This window comes from Emydura macquarii, unplaced genomic scaffold, assembly GCF_026122565.2.
Source record: "Emydura macquarii macquarii isolate MOO-44397 ecotype Brisbane River unplaced genomic scaffold, CSIRO-AGI_Emac_v2 contig_2988, whole genome shotgun sequence".
Taxonomy (NCBI): Eukaryota; Metazoa; Chordata; order Testudines; family Chelidae; genus Emydura; species Emydura macquarii.
This window is the reverse complement of record NW_027133125.1, coordinates 603,090-624,211: the sequence shown is the minus strand read 5'-3', so window position 1 is coordinate 624,211 and position 21,122 is coordinate 603,090.

The following is a 21,122-nucleotide window of genomic DNA, read 5'->3' as shown; positions in this document are numbered from 1 at the left end:
AGCAAAGCAGTATCTGACAGGCACACATCAATTCCAGTCCTGAGGGGTACATTTTCAGTCAATTGTTCAAGGAATTAGACAGGCAGTTCCCAGAGACTTATTTATTTATTTTAATTTGTGAGCATTTTCTTCCGCGCTCAGGAAAAGCGAACGACTGACAACGCTGGCTGGATACAAGTCCAAGGCAGGCACATCTCTTCCAATCCGCTTTATTTTTTTACCCCGCCTCTTCCAGCCCTGCCAAATAAATCATGCCAAGCTGTGTGCTATCACTCTGGTGACTTACAGTTGTTAATGACAGAAACGGAGTCTGCCTGTTCCTCTGAAATCTGTCCTGAAAATATCCCTACCAGATTCAGGCTTGAAAAAATTAACTCACAGAAAGAAAAAAAAGAAACACCTGCTTGTTTCTTATGAAATTAAGTATTCAAACACCTGCCGATTGATCATAAGGTCTTGGTCTTGGTTGAAGTTTTAGCTGCACTAACGTGAGGAGATAAATATAGTGCCTTCAGAAACCCGATGGGGGACGTTGCTAACTGGCTAACCCTGCTTTAGTGTCCACCTACCCGTAGGCAGGAACATTTGATAAGGCGGACATTAATAATCATTTCATACTGACCATAAACAATAAGCTCTTCAAGGCAGAGACTATATCTTCATACCAGTTCGTACAGGGCTTAATGCAATGAGTCTCCAGTTCCGATTAAGGCCCCATGGTGCTCATTTAATATAAATATTTAATAATACTTTGCATTTCTATAGATCTTGCTATCTTAATTAATTAATGACTGTAAAGTAATTTAAGTTTTAAAACACCCCTGTCAGGTAAGTAAATATTATTGTCCATGTTTTACAGAGGGGAAACTAAGTCACAGAGAAGATTAAAGTGGTACCTAGCGTTATTCTGGCCCCCTTGCACAGGAGGAGATCTACAAAAGAACCGAAGGGTGACAGATTTAGCAGCACAACTCCATTAAAGCTGATGAGATTTGTGCTCCTAAAACCATTTGGCTGGGGGGGAGCTGCATAAAGAACTGTTGTGGGCTAGGCTGATTCTTTAAAATGCTGTTTTGCTTGATGCCTGATTTATTTTGGCGGAGATACATGCTGAGATGCTTAATTTTCCCTGGGAAAAAAATATGAAAGTCCTGTGGATTCCAGCTGACGAGGAGAAATCTGATTCAGTATGTTAGAGTCTCTGACGAGACAATTTCGTAGCTCATTAGATAGATGAAGGTACCCCCCTATATGCCTAGAACCCCAGCAAAGGAGATACCTATATAGTGTGGAGCGGTGTGATGGAGTGGCTAGGGAGCTGAATTGCAGGTCAGGAGACCTGGGTTCTATTTCCAGTCCTAACACTGATCTGTTGGGTGACCTGTTGTAAATACCAGGGATGGAGGGGAGTTATTTAATTTAAGTACCAATGTTGACACGAGAACAAATGGATATAACTGGCTATCAGCAAGTTTAGGCTTGAAATTAGATGAAGGGTTCTAAGCATCAAAGGACTGAAGTTCTGGAACAGCCGTCCAAGGGGATCTGTGGGGGCAAAAACCTAACTGGCTTCAAGACTGAGCTGGATAAATTTGTGGAGGGGATAGTATGATGGGATTGCCTACAATGGCATGTGGCTGATTTGTGACTGCCAGCAGCAAATATCCGCAATGGCCAGTGATGGGACACTAGATGGGGAGGGCTCTGAGTTACTACTGAGAATTCTTTCCCAAGTATCTGGCTGGTGAGTCTTGTTCACATGCTCAGGGTCTAACTGATCATCATATTTGGGGTTGGAAGGATTTTTCCCCCAGGTCAGATTGGCAAAGACCGGGGGAGGGGGTTCTGCCTTTCTCTGCCGAATGGGGCACGGGTCACTTGCCGGTTTAAACTAGTGTAAATGGTGAATTCTCTGTACCTTGAAGTCTTTAAATCTTGCTATGAGGACTCCAGTAACTCAGCCAGCGGTTATGAGTCTATTAGAGGAAAGGGTGGGCAAGGTTCTGTGGCCTGCCGTGTGCAGGAGGTCAGACTAGATGATCATGATGGCCTTAAAGTCTGAATTGGAGTAGCTGAGCCAGCATAGGGCATGGAACAGCAATGTAGTGCTGGGTTAAGCTAGCAGTAAATTACCACCCACCCCAAAACAAGCAAACAGTGGGAAGAGGTGCTTGTGGTGCATCCCTCCTCACTCACATGTGTGGCTCTATTCACAGTATAGACCTTATGTTGTCCTTGCTTTTCCTAATTGCTATCACAGTACAGAGGAACAGGCAGTTGTTTCTCAGTTAGCACTGTTTTGTTTGCTGGTGATAGGTTGTTTTGGGTGGGTTTTTTTTGTTTTTTGGAGGTTTTTTTTAAACGGTGAATTATTCAGGAACCACTAAGCAAAGCTGATATACTGCACTGCCAACTGCACTGCTACAATTATGACAGCTCCCTGTAACATGTGTTAAATAGCTGCCAAAATATCGAGCAGAGCAGATGTTAAGCGTGGTGTATTTTTATGTTAAGTAAAGGAGTCACAGAGGAACTTGATTCCCACTTGGGCTGACTTTACTTAATGAGCACTTCATGCAGTGAGGAATGACTAATCAACTGCAATTTTTCACCCTGTTTCATTCACATGCTTAAGTATTATTATTATTATTCTACAAAAGTTATAAATATGGGTGATATTGTGATGCATGTAATTAAGGAGCTGAATGGAGATGTCGCCTATCCATTGACTGAACCTTTAAAGATAGACAGTAGCTGCCCATGCAGAAAGCAAAGAAGAAAACTGAGTTTCATTTTAGAAGCAAAATGTTAGAGAGTGAGTCACTGTCAACTCTCTTGGAGACTTTATATTTGTTCCTAAACCTGGATTTGAAAAAGAAAATGCTTTACTGATGAAAAGTGTGAGGTAAGAGCTAGGTGTTGTTATTAGTATTGCTCTCTGCAGACTGGAAAATGGAACAGATAATAAGCTAGATCTGGAGTTATGCCAATTCACACTTGCTGAGGCTCTGGCCTGTTCTCAGTAGTTCTTCCTCACCTCTGAAGAAGTCATCAGATTTATTACCTGGTACATAATTCGCCATGCCTTGCTATCACCACTTTATTCAGTAGTCACTCTGCAGTTTGGCAAAAAAAAAAAAAAAAAAAAGTGGGGGAGGGTGGCAATGACGTCTGAAGGCTTTGATGGGGGGGAGGAAAAAAAGAGTATTTAGTCCTGGTCTACACTGCCGGTGAAATTCCCTACCTAGGGCAGCGTCCCCCCTACGTGGCGTCAACGGGAAATGCCCTCCCATCAATGCAACGTTACTCTTCCTACGGGAGTGAATTAATGGCGTCGACTTCCGGATCGATTGAGAGGGTCTCCAGTGCCACTCAATCAATCCTGCAGAATGGATCCAATGTTGACATACTCTCAGTAATGGTCTCAGAAAATTCTCATATCAGGGTGAGGTTTTCCATTTATTCTAGAATGGTTCCTGTTTTGAACTTCTTCTGCCTCCTCTAGTGTAGCTTTTACGTAGGTTTGCAGAGAGCCCCAGAGCTGGGACATCTACACAGGGAGGTGATATTGTGGGAGGGCAGACTGCATGCAAGATCAGCTCCCAGACTGCTGTACTGGGTGGCACAGAATGGGAAGGAGGCGAACATCCCGCAGTGCTGAAGGAACAGGTTCAAGACTATTTAGAAGGATTGGACATTCACAAGTCCATGGGGCCAGATGCAATGCACCCGAGGGTGCTGAGGGAGTTGGCTGAGGTGATTTCAGAGCCATTGGCTATTATCTTTGAAAGCTCATGGCAACAGGGGGAGGTCCCTGAGGACTGGAAAAAAGCAAATATAGTGCCCATCTTCAAAAAAGGGAGGAAGGAGGATCCGGGGAACTACAGACCGGTCAGCCTCACCTCAATCCCTGGAAAGATCATGGAGCAGGTCCTTAAGGAATCCATTTTAAGGCACTTGGAAGAGAGGAAGGTGATCAGGAACAGTCAACACGGATTCACCAAGGGAAAGTCATGCCTGACCAACCTGATTGCTTTCTATGATGAGGTGACTGGCTCTGTGGATGTAGGGAAGGCGGTGGATGTGATATACCTTGACTTTAGCAAAGCTTTTGATACGGTTTCTCACAGTATTCTTATCAGCAAGTTAAAGAAGTATGGGTTGGATGAAAGGACTATAAAATGGATAGTGAACTGGCTAGAGCATAGGGCTCAACGAGTAGTGATCAATGGCTCCATGTCTAGCTGGCAACCGGTCACAAGCGGAGTTCCCCAGGGGTCGGTCCTGGGGCCGGTTTTGTTCAACATCTTTATTAATGATCTGGAGGATGGGGTAGATTGCACCCTCAGCAAGTTTGCGGACGACACTAAGCTGGGGGGAGTGGTAGATACCCTGCAAGGTAGGGATAGGATACAGAGTGACCTAAACAAACTGGAGGATTGGGCCAAAAGAAATCTAATGAGGTTCAACAAAGAAAAGTGCAGAGTCCTCCACTTAGGAAGAAAGAATCCCATGCACAGCTATAGACTGGGGACCGATGAGCTGGGCAGCAGCTCTGCAGAAAAGGACCTGGGGGTAACGGTGGATAAAAAACTGGATATGAGTCAGCAGTGTGCCCTGGTTGGCAAGAAGGCCAATGGCGTATTGGGCTGCATTAGGAGGGGCATTGCCAGCAGGTCACGGGAAGTGATTATTCCCCTCTATTCGGCATTGGTGAGGCCGCATTTAGAATATTGTGTCCAGTTTTGGGCCCCCCAATACAAAAAGGATGTGGACAAGTTGGAGAGAGTCCAGCGGAGGGCAACAAAAATGATTAGGGGGCTGGAGCACAGGACTTATGAGGAGAGGCTGAGGGAACTGGGCTTGTTTAGTCTGCAAAAGAGAAGAGTGAGGGGGGATTTGATAGTGGCCTTTAACTACCTGAAAGGGGGTTCTAGGGAGGATGGGGCTAGGCTGTTCTCGGTGGTGGCAGATGACAGAACAAGGAGCAACGGTCTCAAGTTGCAGGGCGGGAGGTCTAGGTTGGACATTAGGAAAAAGTTTTTTACTAGGAGGGTGGTGAAGCACTGGAATGGGTTACCTAGGGAGGTAGTGGAATCTCCATCCTTAGAGGTTTTTAAGCTGCGGCTTGACAAAGCCCTGGTTGGGATGATATAGCAGAGGTTAGTCCTGCTTTGAGCAGGGGGTTGGACTAGATGACCTCCTGAGGTCCCTTCCAACTCTAATATTCTATGATTCTATGATTCTATGAAATTGCAGATGATGGCTCCTGGAGTCTGTTTTGATTTCCCTTTAAATTCCCGTTAAAGACTGATGGCCTGGACTTATCTAATTGACCCTGCATGACTTACACCACCACATTGTTCAGCTAAGTAACTTAGGTAGGCAAAGTCCCTGGAATTTGGCCTTGGATGATCATCGCTGGTATGGAGTCTCTGTTATTACTGCTTCTGGACTACTAGTGCATTCAGACCAGACCCGCTACAGAAAGCCATGTTACTGGATCAATACTGCAGGTTCAATCATATGCTCTGGCCCCTTTCTGCCAATCTAGTGACATTAAGCAGCTTTAAACATAACTTAATTGGCATCACTGAAGTGACACAAAGCAGCCAAAGGATAGCAGTGAATCCAGCCCTTTATCTACAATGTACTATTCAGGTTTATCTCCTGTTACGTCCATCTTGCTCGGATTAATTAGTGTAGCTTTGTTTAAAGGAGAGATGCGCTTAGGCCCCAACTCTGTAGTCCTTACTCAGGAAAAGCTCCAATGACTTCAGTGAGAGTTTTGCCCAAGTAAGGACTGCAGAAACTGGCCCATATGGTACTTTTAAGGGACGTGAGAACAATACTCAGCCAATCCACACCAATGAACATGTTGGATCTTGTTTGGTATCGCAGTGTTAGAGAGTACCTGGTCCCTATGGATAGACTAAACCCAGCTCTCCTGGACCAGAGAAGGTGAGCCCAGTCCAGCCAATTAACAAGGACTGGGCTACACCTGAGCCTTCAAGGGGGCAGCTGGGAGAAGGACTGAGATAGGCTGGGGAGGAAAGGCCCAAGGCTGTTGCTCCAAGACGAGAGAAGAGATGACTGAGACTGGGAAGCTGCCAGGAGCTGGAGTGCCAGGGTATGTCTACACTACAATTAAAAACCCATGAATGGCCCATGCCAGCTGCCTCGGGCTTACACGGCTTGGGCTAAGCATCTGTTTAATTGCAGTGTAGATGTTCAGGGACTCTCCCCCCTTGCAGTGTCGTCCTGATTTATATACTAGCGTCAGCCAATAAGTGGGCTGTGTGGGAGGCACCTGAATTCATACCCTGTCGGATGGTACATCCTTCACTGTCCAGCTTCACCGGGACCTCCATGGGAAACCCCGCCTAAGCTTTCAGTAACCATATGGAAGTGGTAGGAGCCCAGAACTCCCACGTTCTAGTACCGCGTTTCTTACAGTGGCATCTCTAACACATTATACCCATTTCCTTCCACTGATGGTTTCTCCTTTGCAATGAGTTTATATAAAATGCAAACAAGATATTTTACAATCTCTAGTTACTGCTGTGCGTGTACAATTAGCAGCCTTTGTGAATTTCCTACATTATACATTTTATTAAACAGTTCATAAAAGTTATGAGTCCAACGTATTTAAACATTTTCCCTCCCTTCTTTGCAATAAAGGCTCTAAGTCAGAGTAGGAAAAGAATGAGAAGCAGAAACATTCTCCATCCCAGTCACTTAAATTATGCAGGAATTACTAGAAATGAATTTCTGACACTTTATTTCTCACTGTAATGGAGCTCAACTATTTCATAAGCCATAACACCACAATGGACTCAGATATCGTTTTAGAATAATCATGACACTGGCAGTCCTTCGGTAGCTTTCAAAGACCATTAAAAATTTCCCCCTTGTAAGCAGTTTGCAAAGCCGAGAAGCATTTAACTGGATGGCAAGCTGAGAATTCTATCCTCCTTCACTCTTCAGCTCCTTCTCCAGCCCAATTAAAAGCCCAGTGTTATACAGACAGTTCTTAATTAGAAGCTTGCATGGAGTGCAAGAGCCATTGCAGATTAAGAAGGCAATTTTAAAAATCATCCATTTACTTCAGATGTTGCTCCCATTCAACCCACATATAAATTAGCCCTGAACCTAAGTAGATCTGAACCAGAACATCTTAGATCTCTGCAATCTTTAAATACACAAAGTATCTTTATCACCAAACACTTTAAAAGCCTTAACTCATCATTTCCATCCCTGGAAACCCTACGGTTTATGAAGCATTATAATTTTTAAACTGCATCAGAACGATTTGACCTTCTGGTCTGTTACAGTCAATGGCGTTCTGTTGCTTACATCTGCTGGGAATCTGGTCTTCTAATCACAGCTGGGTCTAGAATGGAAGTCAGTAGATTACAGTTGCTCAAACGCTCTCAGAATTCTCAATTTTGGATGACATTTTGTATTGACATTTTGAATTTGGATGTAAAATCAAATAAATTTTTTTTACAAAAACGTTCACACTTTTTTTTCCTGGTTTGTCAACCGACTATGGAGTTAGTCAAAACATTTCACGGAATTTTATGTGGATATTTTGGGTTTCTACCAAAAGAAGGGACAAAACTTCCTTGAAAATTTGCATGAAAATTACATCTCATTTCTTTGGCCAACTGTGCTGCAGATGGAGACGAAAGCATGAAGATGGGCACAGAAATTAGGATGAGGTTCTTTGACCGGTTTATGCAGGAGGTCAGGCTAGATGGTCAAATTGGTCCTTTCTGGCCTTAAAGCCTATGTAATATGGCAATGATTTTAGTCTATCAGATTTCACTGCAGCTCCTCCTTCTCCCAGGAGATTGATTACTTTCTTCCATGAAACTGTGGATCTTCCACGAAATCACTGAAACGGTTCAGTGTCCATTGTATAGGTATGTTCCGCTTGGATTTACCTACCCAGCAGCAGATAAATCGTTAAGTTATGTTTGCAACATGGAAGAGAATGGGAACAGCATGTGTTTCTATACTGTGATTTACAGTGAGGTTTAGGAGTGGGAACCTGTTGCCGAGAGAGGCGTGGCTTAAATACAAGAGGATTGGCTTCGGACACTGGACATGGGACAAGCCCTTTCTACAATAGGATAAGCCACTTGTCTGAGTCTACTTCAGGTTGGAAGTAAATGAAAGATATTGCCATCTGGTGGCTCCCAATAACTTAGTAAAAATGAGGGAGCCATTTTGGTTCAGGTGTCTATATTCTACAACTGGAACAGGCGCATTCTCAGCTGAGAGGGATGGAGATTGAATGCTACTGGAAGCATAAGAAGTGGTCCCTAAAGGCTAGAGTGGAGACCTATTGGTTGGGCAGTGTGGGTTAGAAATCATCAAGTCTTGCAGTCTCACAAAACAGGCTTCTTTCTTCTTATTAGTATGGTTGTAGTGGCTATAGGGCAAATCGGGATATTTTGGCATTTTCACAACTGGTCCCAGCTGGCACTCTGGATGACAAAAGCTCCCACAATGTTGAAAACAATTGGAATAACCACTGGCATTTCTGGACCTCAGAAAAGGGTTGGGTTGGGTTTGGATTTAGTCAGAGTGCACATAAGCAATGTTCCTTTCCCTGGAATAGGCCACTTTTTTCCTACACAGATATTTCAAAGTAAGGCTACCACCCAGAGGCCCCTAAGCCTTTGATACAAGGTGCTCCTCTTGTTGATCTAATTTTGATAGTTTTAGCCTCCCTTTTTTTTTACCTGTTCTTCCATCATTTGAATCCTTCATTTTATTAAAAAAAAAGGTTTGTCCACTTTTGTTTACACATCCCTTTTTCTATGGGCATTGTGCCCAGTTTGCTTTAATTCTTATTTTATCCTATGTCCGGCATCACAAATTTGAGTCCAAAATGTGCTCTTCTGTAGACTGATGCCTATTAGAACTGATTGAAAAATGGGGAGGGAATTGTGAGCTGTTTCCATTTTGCTGCATTTGAAATGGAACAATGGTTTGGGGGTTTTTTTCTTTTGATGTTTTGCAAAGTACATTTTTGAAAAATGCAAAAGGTTTGAATTTTCAAAATGTTAGATGTTTGAATTTTTATTTTGCCCCCCTTTGCTCCCTCCCCTGTTCCCTTTTCTTTCACGTTTGCCACTGAGTGCAATAACAGGTAAAATGTCAATTGATTTGTTTAATTCATTTTTTCTTTCTTTTCCTTTTTCCATTCTGTAACTTTTCAAATAGTTTCCAACTCTGGAAAAGTTAGAATGACCCAAAAAACACATAAAAAAGTCGCAAAATCTGTAATTTTGCGGTGCTGTAAATTTTCCAAAATTGGAGACATTTTGACATGTTAGAATGAAAAAAGGAAAAACAAAAATAAGCAGAAAGAAAACATGAACCCCCTCTTCTCTCTATCAAAGAAATCTAGACATCATTCATTCGGTTGAATTTAGTTGCTAAAAGGGAAAATAGGAGAGAAAACACAAGAAACAAAAATCTGAAATTTTGAGAGACAGAAAAATTATGAAAGGAAAAAATTTCAAAACCAAATGAAAAATTTTCATGTTTTGAAATTTCCTGTTGAAAAAAAATATTGTCAAAAGGAATATTTTCTTGTGTAGAAACAAAGAGACAAACAAAGAAAAAAATTTTTTGTTTTTAAACTAAATCCCATTTTTCAGCAGGAACAAGTTTTGTTTAAAAAATGTTGACCAGCTCCAGCAACTATCTTGATTTAATTGGTGGGAGGCTTTGGAAGAAGTGACACTGATATAAGTGTTAGGAGCATTTGCTCTTTTATCTACACCCCCAGAGGATCCAGGCGGATTTTTTCTCTGGTAGCTAGCCCAAGCTGCGCTCATGCTTCCCCTCCTACACTACTATTTTTAGCACTTTAGCTCAAGCAAAGCCAGCCTGGGTACATCTTTGAGAGCTGGGAATCACCTCTCCCAGCTCAAATGTAGAGGTACCCTGTGACTCTTAAGGTCAGATCATGCTATATCACTCAGCAGTGTTGCCTGATTTCTGTGGCATTACAGTTTCTGAACTGAGAACATGTTCTTGGGCTAACTTTATTATACAGTTTGGCCATATATGTTTCAAGGTAGAGTGTAGGCTTCAAGAATTTTGGCTAAGATTGAGTAATCAAAGGGATCCCTAAATTTCTTCAGGTTTTATGGAGAGCAATTCATCAACAGTTCATTGACATAACCCCAAGGAAATTTCTCATTCTCAAGGCTCAGGACAGGCACTTAAGGAATTCATGCATGGATATTGTAAAGTTAGATCACATAAGGATAGCATCAGGGCTCTGAAGCATAAGTATATGAACAAAGCATGAGTTCTTGAAACTATCTGTCATGTTTTTGGTATTGAATTTGAGTGATAGGCATAGTGGCTGGTAGAGTTGGCTCACCATTATCCTTTGCCTTATCAGCTGCACATCTTACCTGGACAACAGTGAGATTGCAAATGTATATAAGACAATGTATGTGCTAAGAATTGACAGACTAAAGAGCTCTAGAACAAAGGACTCACACTGCTAAACTGGAGAACGCAGGGGATATAATATGTTCATCGGAGCAGGCCGTAATGGCACTATAAACAGAACTGAACACACAATAAAATGTGCCATGTCCACTGATCTTTTGCTGGAATGAACCCAGATGTGTGGTGTTCTGACCCATTTGCTTTGTAGTGCCATTGTTTATTGAGCTCTCTCTGGATCCAGGAGTGTTTCTCTAGCCCTTTTGCAATGATAAAGAAGCAGGTGCTGTTTGACATGGTAAGTGCATCTCTGTGATACAATCAATGCCTCAGCACTAAGAGACACCATGCCACTGCACTTGAAATCTTACAGATGAGACATAAAACAGGTTCCGAACACTTGTGCTAATGACCGTTCCTGTGGCACTCTTGGCAAGGGTTGGGCTGTCCGCCGTGCTCTTGTGGCCAAAGTCCAATCTGGATAATTACATTAAGGCTGCTTAAAATTCCCCCTACATTTTCAGTGGGAGTCAGCATATAACTAAACCATTTTTTTACTTTGTCTGTGCACCATTTAACACGAGCTCTGTGGATGGGAAGCATTCTAGAAGTGCTAGTTATTTTTAAAAACTGCTGCCATGTTTCACTCTGGTGGTGGCTGGCTGCACCCTAGTGGTGAGGAAAATTATCCTTTTATAGAGCAGCAGATCCTCAGTTTGTATAAATAAATCAACATAGCTCTCCTGATTCCAGTCAAGCCAGGCTAATTTACAACAGCTGAGAAAGTGGCCCATCCTTTATAAATCAATGTGTACATCTCATGGTATCCCTCAGGATGAAAGGCACTATAAATACATAAGTCATTAGGTTTGGGACCTATTTCTATCTTATTTCATTGTTTTGCAGCACCCATGAGCATGCTCACTGCCTCACAATGCAGTGTGACCTGGACTGGGATTCAGGACATCTGGATTCTGTTCTCAGCTCTACCACTGGCCTGTTGGGTGGCTTAGGTATGTCATGGCATCTCTCCCTGCCTCAGTGTCCCCACCTGTAAAATGGGGATAGTGATACTGGCCTTCCCCCCTGTGTAAAATGCTTTGAGATCTATGGCTGAAAAGTGCCATATATAAGAGAGAGGTACTATTATCTGAAGAGCTAGCAACCTAATTTCAGATATAAGACAACTCAATGTGTATGTGGTTGATAGGGAGGCTGTAAGAAAACTGGTGGAAAGGTTAAAGGGACAGGGGACCATCATCAAGATTACATGGTTACTCAGCAAATCTTAGTGCATAGCCTGGCAGAAAACATTTGATGTAGTTCTGTGGTCCTTGTATACTTATAAATATGGGCAGTAGGGGCCAGATCCATAGTGCAAAGCAGTCTGGAAGCAGGCTAACTAACTTTTCACATGTTCTCTTGCATAGGGAATCTTTGGATTGTTCAGAAACATCATAATGGCTCTAATCTTCTTTCTCCTTCCTTCCCCTGGCACAGAGGAATGGCCTGGGGAAAGCAGCTGGAGCCAGGCCGGAAATAGTTTTCTTGTCCTGCAAGAGTTTTTGAGATTTTGAATTTTTTTCCCTCATCTTAAATTGGGGGAAAAAACCCTCAAACTCACCTGAAACAAATTCCACATTGGGCCAATCAAAATGTTTCACTTGGATCATTTTGAAACATTTAATTTTAATTTTGACTTTTTTAAAAAAAAAACAGTTTTAGGATAAATTAACTCAGTTTAAAAAGTCATTCTGAACCAAAACCAGAAACTTTTCATTCAGAAGTTTTTCAATACGTTGGAAACTTAATTTTTCAAGAACTTTTTGAATTGGGAGGTTCCCCAAAACCAACCTTTTCTCGTGCACGGGTACGATTTCAACAAACAGACATTTTCCAACAAAAAATGTTTTATCTGAAAATCCCCCAGCAGCTCTAGCTGTAACCAGGGATTTCCTTTATCTGGTGACTCCTGGCTGCAGGGTGGCCTCTTGGACCACTGCCAGCTGGCATTAAAACAGCCTTCGAGGCTGCTCTAACACACATTGGAGCCAGTGGAGACTAGTTCCAGGATCTCATGGCTGCAAAAGCACTTGCATCCACCCTCCCCTCCACTTCCCCTGGACACTCTGCTCCCAGTTTTGTGCCGGACATCTGGATCTGAGGATGTAGATGACATTACGCTTTAGGAAACTGATTGATTCTTCCCTTATAACTTTAAAACTAGTGCAGAACGGTTGGGAAGTGTCCTGTGAACTGGCCTGGAACCACAGAAGTGGCACCCTAGGATGCTGCCCCAAAATGTCTGACCATTCCAAAGAAATTTTGTACCATGCTCCAGAAAGTGTCGTACAGCCAAGGAGTTAATGAGTTATACTTTAATATTGTTTGTTTGACTTTTAATTTAGAAATAGTCATCGCTGTAGGACCTGGCATGCCACAGAAAAGCTTCAGGTAATGGCCATGTATTACTGATTATATTAATTCAAAGGCCTTTTCACAGTCTATAATTAAATGTTCTTACAGCTGAATAATTTCTTTGTTATTTTCTCTTTTCTGTAGGTGCTAAGGTTCAATATTGTTTTGATCAATCCAGCACTCACGCTACCTCTGGCAGACCGTATGCATGTATAATTCATTTCAACAAGTTGCTTTTCTCAACGCAGACCCAGAAAAGCAAAACCCAGCTCCTGCATCTGCACTGCAGATCTCTCATGTGAGGGCAGGATTCAGAGCAGAGTAGTTTATTTTTTCTACCCCCATATCGTTGCTAATGTTCTGTGTTTGGTGGCTTGAGACAGCTTTGTACATTTCATTGATCCAGTAACTTTTTTAACAAAAAGTCTTCATAACACCAAGGATTCCACAGAGTCAGAGGAAGGTGGTTAGATAGGGAGGTTATATTATAAGATAAGATAAGAGAAATTAAGAGGAATATAACACGTAGGTTTTTATTACACATTGTGTTATTGTTAGTAGTACAAGGTTACTCAGTAGTCTTATTCATCTCTGCCAACTGGAAGATGCCATGCTACGGGGGTCAGAATAGCCAAGCAAGCAACTGAAGCTATGCTAGGCCTGTAGGATAGTGGTCAAGCAACTCAAATTGTTCTGGGCTTCCAACAGCATAGAGATACTTGTGCTAGTTCTCACTGAGCTAGGACCTAAAAAGAGTTGGCTAGCCATGGTAGCAGTGGCCTTCATGCAGGTTTGTACCCAGGACAGCTAACTTGTGCCGCTGCTGCCACTGCCCATGCTACACTTCTGTTGTGAGCATGCTAGCTAGCTGAGAACTAGTGCAAGTATGTCTACCTGAGCCTGGAATCACACCTGTAGCTCGTAGCGTAGACTGAGTGACTTGTCCAAGCTCACCCTGGAAATTCACCACAGAGCCATGAAATGAACACAGATCTGTCAAGGCTCAGCCCACTGCCTTCACCACAAGTCCATCCTTCTAGCAAAGAGTGAACAATTGTTTTTAAAAAGTCATGATTTTTAAGCCAATCTCATGATGTTTTGGGGCCCGACTCTTGGTTTTTAAGGCTGGGGATTGGCAATACTGCAAATAGCAGAGATTCAGAAAGATTGTTACATGGAGAAATAGCTGGAGAGAAGAAGAATCGTACACCAACAACGTGTGCATGGAGAGATGAAGACAATAACTAGCCAGCCGGGGGGCAAGGAATGTGGGAGTCAGAGTAAAGTCTCTCTAGTAGGTCACACCATGTAGGATTTTAAAATCAGGGAGCAACTCTAGAACAGTTCTTGAAATGAATGGGGTGAGGAAAGCGGGTTTCTAATTCTCCGTCTAACATATTCTGCCTTCGGTAGATAACTATGGCAGTATTTATCCTAAATACAGCACCAGTTTGTCATGAGAACAGATTTGTTTTTGCGTCGTATCCTTTCTAGCTGGTTTCTTGGTGGTGAAGATTAATCAACTCATAATATCAGTGCCGGAATATTTTCCTTGCATCTGTTTTATTGACAAATATTTTTAAAGGATGAAACAATGGTGAAATCAATCCATGCTCATGAGAATCCTTCATGCTACGACAAGAAGACAGCAGCCAAGCATTAATCTGGTCTTGTGACAACCAAGGACTATGCAAAACAAATTTGGAATGCGAAGAAATAAAAGAAATCAGAGTCTGTAGCGGGAGATTGAGTTCCTCTCAGTGGAAGGACAGGACAGACGAAGGGCTGGATAGCAATCTCACTTTCTCATTAGTCATAGTGGGGTCACTTCTGATTTACACTGGTGTAACCAAAATTAGCATCAGGCCACAGGTATGTGTTCCTTGAGTATTTCCATCTTCTGTCACAAGTTCACATTTTGCTCATTAATGACTTATTGACTGTGTAGCTGCCTGATTAACTAATTAATTAATGCTTGTAAACGTTGAACAGGTTGGGCTGGATTCCCTTCCTGCTTATTCTGGTTTCACATTAGTGTAACTCTTGTTCACTTCAGTGCATTTACTTCTGATTTGCACCAGTGTCATGAGAGGGGAATCAAGAGCAGTGAAATGCTAAGTATTAGGCTGTCTACACTTAATATACTACAGCAGCACAGCTGCAGGGCTTCAGTGTAGACACCCACTACAGTGACAAGAGGGGCTCTCCTGTCGCTGTAGTTAATCCACCCCCTTGAGAGGTGGTAGTTAGGTTGACAGAAGAATTCGTCCATCGACCTAGCACTGTCTACACTGAGGGTTCAGTCAGCTCAACTACGTCACTCAGGAGTGCAGATTTTCCAGCAACGTAGCTGGGTCATGCTAACTTTTCACTGTAGATCAACCCTTGGTAATTCTGCATCTTGCATTTAGATCATTGCTTTAGCTGGTGGATGTGTAAAACAAGACAGTTTGACAACTATTAACTACACAACAACAAAGGCGTGAGATTACAGATTATTCCAAGGAAGATCAACATTACTTTAGGCTCCAGGAGTTGCCTCTAGTTTGGGCATTTTACTGACATTGGTATATGATGTAGGCATGGAACTCTCCCAACAGAGATACAGAAGACATGTACCTAGAGGCAGGGATGACTTACATACAAGATTTTTTCAACTGGGCGTGTATCTACTCTCAGCTCCTTCAACACATAACACTTTAAAATCTGGGGAAACCAAAAAGTAGTTTTTTCCATCCAAACTTCTCTTGCTTCACCTTGAACTATGATGTTACCCTGTGACACATCCTGCTGAGCCCCGTTCTGGAGTCCTTAGGTACACCATTGACTTTGATAGGAATTAGGCTCACTTTAAGAGCAAATCCTCTACCCAAGTTGAGGATGGGGCAGATTCACAGCCAATGAAGGAGAATTATCCTCTCCTTTAACCTGCAGAGCCACTCCTTGGAGCAGTGGTTCTTAACCTTTCCAAACTACTGTACCCCTGAAGCCTGAGTCCCACCCCCACGGGGCTGAGGCATGTAACTTAGTTTCATGGCGCCCCTGTGGCTCCAGGCAATTGCCTTTCTTGCCACCCCCAATACCAGCTCTGCACTTGCGACCCCTCTAAAACCCCAGGTTGAGAAACACTGCCTTGGAGGCTAGTGCCACCCAGTGGCTCAAGGAGGCTTCACAGACGTTTGTGTGTCTACTCCTCTACAGGAAGACCCACATAATGCCAGTTCCCCTGACTGTGCCCTCACTCCTTCTCTGCCTTGGCTATGGCCCCATCTTCCTACTTCTAGGAACGGCTGGTCAGGGGTCTGTGCAACTCTCAGCTCTCCCTTGCACAGAGGAAGTGCACTAGTTCCACTGCCAAGGGAGCCTCGGAGTTCATGGAGCAGGGGCAGGATTTGACTCATGATACCTAAAGGGGAGAGGCCACGGGTCAGAGTGGGATACAGTGAATAACCAACGGCACTTACATGTTCTGGGAGCTGAGCTTCATTTCCACATTCCCATCTGCTATCCTGGGAGCTCAGGAACACGATTTCTTTTGTCTTGCACTGATGAATTCACAATAGGATTTGAAGTACACAGAATATTCCCTTTACATAATCTCCAGGCAACTGTGATGCCACCCCACTGGCACCTCGGCAGCATCAGACAAGGTGCTTCCAGCTAGACACTTTACAAGAAGATTTTAGGAAAGTGGAAATTGCTATAAGGCTGGTAAATGGCTGAGCTGCTGCAGCAGAGAACACAGATATTGAGTCAGGGAGGCCACACCTGAGCACTGTACCTTACAAAGCATTCAGTGTTAGTGGCATGGAAATTCACTCCTCAGACTAAACCCTTTGGAAATGCTCCAGCAACTGGAAATGGAGATTCCTTTCTATTCTGGGGAAAGCCCAAGGTCCATCTCCATGAAAGCCTACCTATATTTGCTTGGCACATTAAATGAATGCAGCAAATACATTGGGGGCTTTATATTTTGTCCATGTCTTGCATCCTTTCCCTGATTACTAGCACATGTCCTTATGTGGGGGGGAGGAGTGCAGAATCATAAAGACCAGGCCTATCACGAAATACTGGGTGCAGCACATACAGCTTGCATAGCTGTTATTATGTGGGGCGACTACAACATGCAGTTGGGAGTGAATGAAAAGTAGATGGGTGTGACGGGGATGCCTGGATGGACCATGCTGAGAATGCTATGCTCAAGAAATAGGGCAGACAATCCCCAAAACTAGAGGTTTATTCTATAATTAGATTCACCAAGCCAGTTACAAATCAGCTTCTGCAATACCACACTGGTAAACAAGAAATCAAACACAGTCCCCTTTAGGCAATCGAGCCCTTAGCTCCCATCTAGATAGCCAAGTTTAATACAGTGAGGGGTTACTGAAAACCTGATTCAGCCTATGTGAGGTTGACCTGTCCCAAAGGACCGGACACTTATCCCCAGGTCAATATGAACTTCAGTTCTTACCCAATAATCATGCTGATGCCAATCCTTTAGTAACTAAAACTAAAGGTTTAATAGTAAAAGGGAAAAGGAAGATGAGAGTTACAATGGTTAAAAGATACAAATATGTGTAAAGTCCTTAGGTCAGTTTCATAGCAGTGATATTCTATATCAGGGGTGGCCAAACTTACTGATTCCCAATCAGCCCCCTCCCTGCTGGGCAGAATCCTCTAGCCCCACCACTCTGCTGCAGGGCAGAAGCTCTCCACTTCAGTCTGGTAGGTGGAGAATGGGAGGGCATAGAGGGCTCTGCAAGCCACACTTTAACTGTAAACTTTACCACAGTTATATATGGCCACCCTTGTTATATAGGTTGGCTTGGAGAAGTCTCTCTGGAATCATCCCAACAGGTCCGAATCCAAAGGCAGTCCGGAGTCTGTTCAAGTCCTTCCATGCATTTTCCAGGGTATTCCAAATATTTATTTGGAAGATCTCTGTCTTATGACTTATACTTCCCGTGTTCAAACTTTAAACAGACTAGAGATGCCAGGATTAGGTCCGGGGCCTCTCTTTATAGCTCCTCTAGCAGGTTGATGAGCCTCCTCACAGAAATTGTCCCAGCAGGCCTTTCCCTGAGAAAGAAGAGGCAATGCAGATCTTTGCTTTGCAGCTAATCTTCTATTTCCTATGCATACACAGGTGAACTAGTTACATTCATTCACATAAGGCAGTTAGCTGGTACTTCACTGTAGCATAGATAGTTAAGCTGAAGACAATATAGATACTATTATTAGTTTCCTGCAGCATCTTACATCTTTGATCTTAAGGTTAACTGGACAAAGTCACATACATAATTAAGATGATTAAGACATGAAAGGGTATTAACATCTACGAGCTAAGTTGGTTACATTGTCAAACTTCTAACAGAATGTAGGTAAACACAGACAAATACACTTAGCATCTACTCTTTGATTCTCTAACAATGCAGGCAAACAGGTTAAAAATTCTAGTCTAATTAAGATGACTTTGATAACTACCTACAAGGAATGGACCTGTTTACACTGCAATACCCTTTCATCCCTTTCGATATGTCCTTGAGGCTTGCTTATGGGTCACCCAGCTTGCTGATTGTTTAACCTTTGCTGGCCCAGCGTTATAATGGGACAGAAACATTGGCTTTTTAGCTACCCTAAGAGACGTAGCCTGGGGTGCTCACCCTCATCTCTTCCCTTTATGCACCTCAAAGGGACTGCTGTCAGATTCAGCAGCTGTTTTTCTGTTCTCCTTAAGGCCCCTCGTATGCCATTCTGACCAGTGCAATTAAACCTGAAGAAGAGCTCTGGAGAGCTTGAAAGCTTCTCTCTTTAAGTTGGTTCAATAATAAATATAACTTCACCCACCTTGTCTCAGCACAATCAAAGTCACTCAGAGCTACATCCTGCTGCAGGTGCAATGATGTAAATCCACAATAACTCCCCTGGGTTATTCTGGTTTTCCACCAGTATAGAATGAGGAGATTTTATCCCCTGGCATGATATAAGTATGCAATCAGGTGGTCAGACAGCTAAGTAACAGTACCTGCCTCTGAAGAATGAGGATGCAGAAAGAAGGCAGGTAAAAAAAAAATCTGGCCTGTAAAAATAAAAAATTGTCACCTTTGAAATTAGAGAACAATTAGAAATGATCTCTTTCTTTTTCCGATCAGAACTGAAATAAATAAAATTATCTACCTGCTTGTTCCAGTCAGGGATCCAAACTGAGAGGGTGTGTCTTTGGCCAGCAAAGCATTCAAATTACAGCCTTTTGCTATTAGATTTTTTTTCTTTAAGCTTTTTATAGCCTTATTTTATTTGCTGTAAGGTTTCCAACAGAACTAAAAAAATCTTCCACAATTAAGAGCATGACTCTGTTCCAAAGAGATCTGTCTTTAATTAAAATTTCATTTTGAATATAAGGCATCGCCAGCATTCACCCCTCTGGTTCTTCCGCTAATGTTTATCAGAAGTATACTATGTAGGTCGAAGAGCGGAGCCTCAGCTGGTGTAGATCAGCAGAGCTCCGCTCAAGTCGGTGGGGACATGGATCTGGCCCATAATGCTGTAGCTGCTTGAGAAATTCGATCCTCTCCCTGAAAACCCTGCTAACATTTTACAGCCATTTCTCTCTCTCTCAGGTCCCAATGCATACAGAATTACAACCAAAGTACATTTACCACTAGTGATTAAACCAGTCTTCATGGGGTTATGAGCTATTATCTGATAACAGAAGTAAAACAATCATCATCTAATTTACTATCCGCCTATATCATGTTTTGTTTTGAGGTATTTGGAGCCTTCCTCCCCAAGGTCAGATTCTCAGCCAGTGTATATCGGCGCAGATCCTCTGCAGCTAAAGGTGCTACACTGATTTATGTCATCTGAGAAACTGGAATAAAGAGAAGTTCTGTAAGGATGGCAGCACCTCTAGCTCGGTGTATTGCTCACCTGTAAATTCCTGGTCTGTCCATTACTAGGCTCAGCAGCCCAAATTAGCCCTTGAGTTCCAAGTGTGCAGCTTCTGACATCAATGCAACTTTATTATTTTATGTCATTTATAATGAGGCACTACCAAGATTTCTCAGTCAGGATTGCTGCCACATTGTGCTAGGGGCTGTACAAACACATATGAAGACACGGTCCCTGCTCTGAAGAGCTTACTTTCAGGAATCAGGGTCTACAGCAGAGCTAGTCTGGACATAGGGACTGAAGCAGGGTCTGTCCAGGCAACCTAACACATGCAGCTGGCCTGTAGTAGGCTGCCTGATTGACTACATGGTCAGATGGGTTGGAAGAGTCAGAAGACCAGCTCTTAAGCCCAACAGCAGTAGCCACTCAAAGCCTTTGCCCATGGCTATGATAGTTTCTGTGCCTCCTTTTCCCAGCCCTGTTCCTGCCTTACCTCACCCTTGGTTCGGACCCTGGGCTCCAATTTCTGACACTGGTCGTAACCACTGGGCATGACCACCCACGTCCTGCTCATGACACACTCTGGAAAAGGTGGGGGGAAAAGGGACGCACTCAGATGTTTACCATTTTAATGCTGATATATACACCCTTGCATGTATTATTATAGATAGATGAAGAAAGTGGCGTCTGTCCTCATTTTCTCCTCACCTTACCCAGTGTTACCTGGCTCTGTGATTTTGAAGAGGGATTTGAAGGAGACAAGGTAGTGAATGCACAGTACGGTTTATGAAGGATATTCTGTACAGAAGGGGAAAGTGCATGGACAAAGGTGCAAAGATGAGAGAAACATAGTTGGATGGTCAAGGCTGTCGTCAGTGGTGAACAACGGGCAATGAAATAAGCAACAAGAGTAGCTAAATAGGAAAGGATAGAACTGTGAAGGGCTTCGAAGGTGAGGAATAGGAGCTGGCACTTGTCTAAGTGGGAAGGGGGAGCCAGTGGAGGAACTTGAAGCAGTGGGTGGAATGACATTGCTAGGGGCAGGTCGAAATATAAGATTTCATTGCATGAACAGATCAAGTAATCAACATTAATAATAAAGGTAGTCAGTGGCATGGCAATGGTAGTTGAAGCAAATGAACTCATCCAAGGAAAGGGTGCCAGGGTAGAACCAAGGAGAGAGCCCTCCTATAGGGAGTAGGGGACAGGAAGGGAAGGACACCTTAAAGAGATACTGAAGAAGTGACCAGGAGAGGATTGGGTCACCAGAGCCCAAGAAATTTAAGATGCCAAGAGAGGGATATGATTGGTCTGAAAAGCCGAGTTCAGAA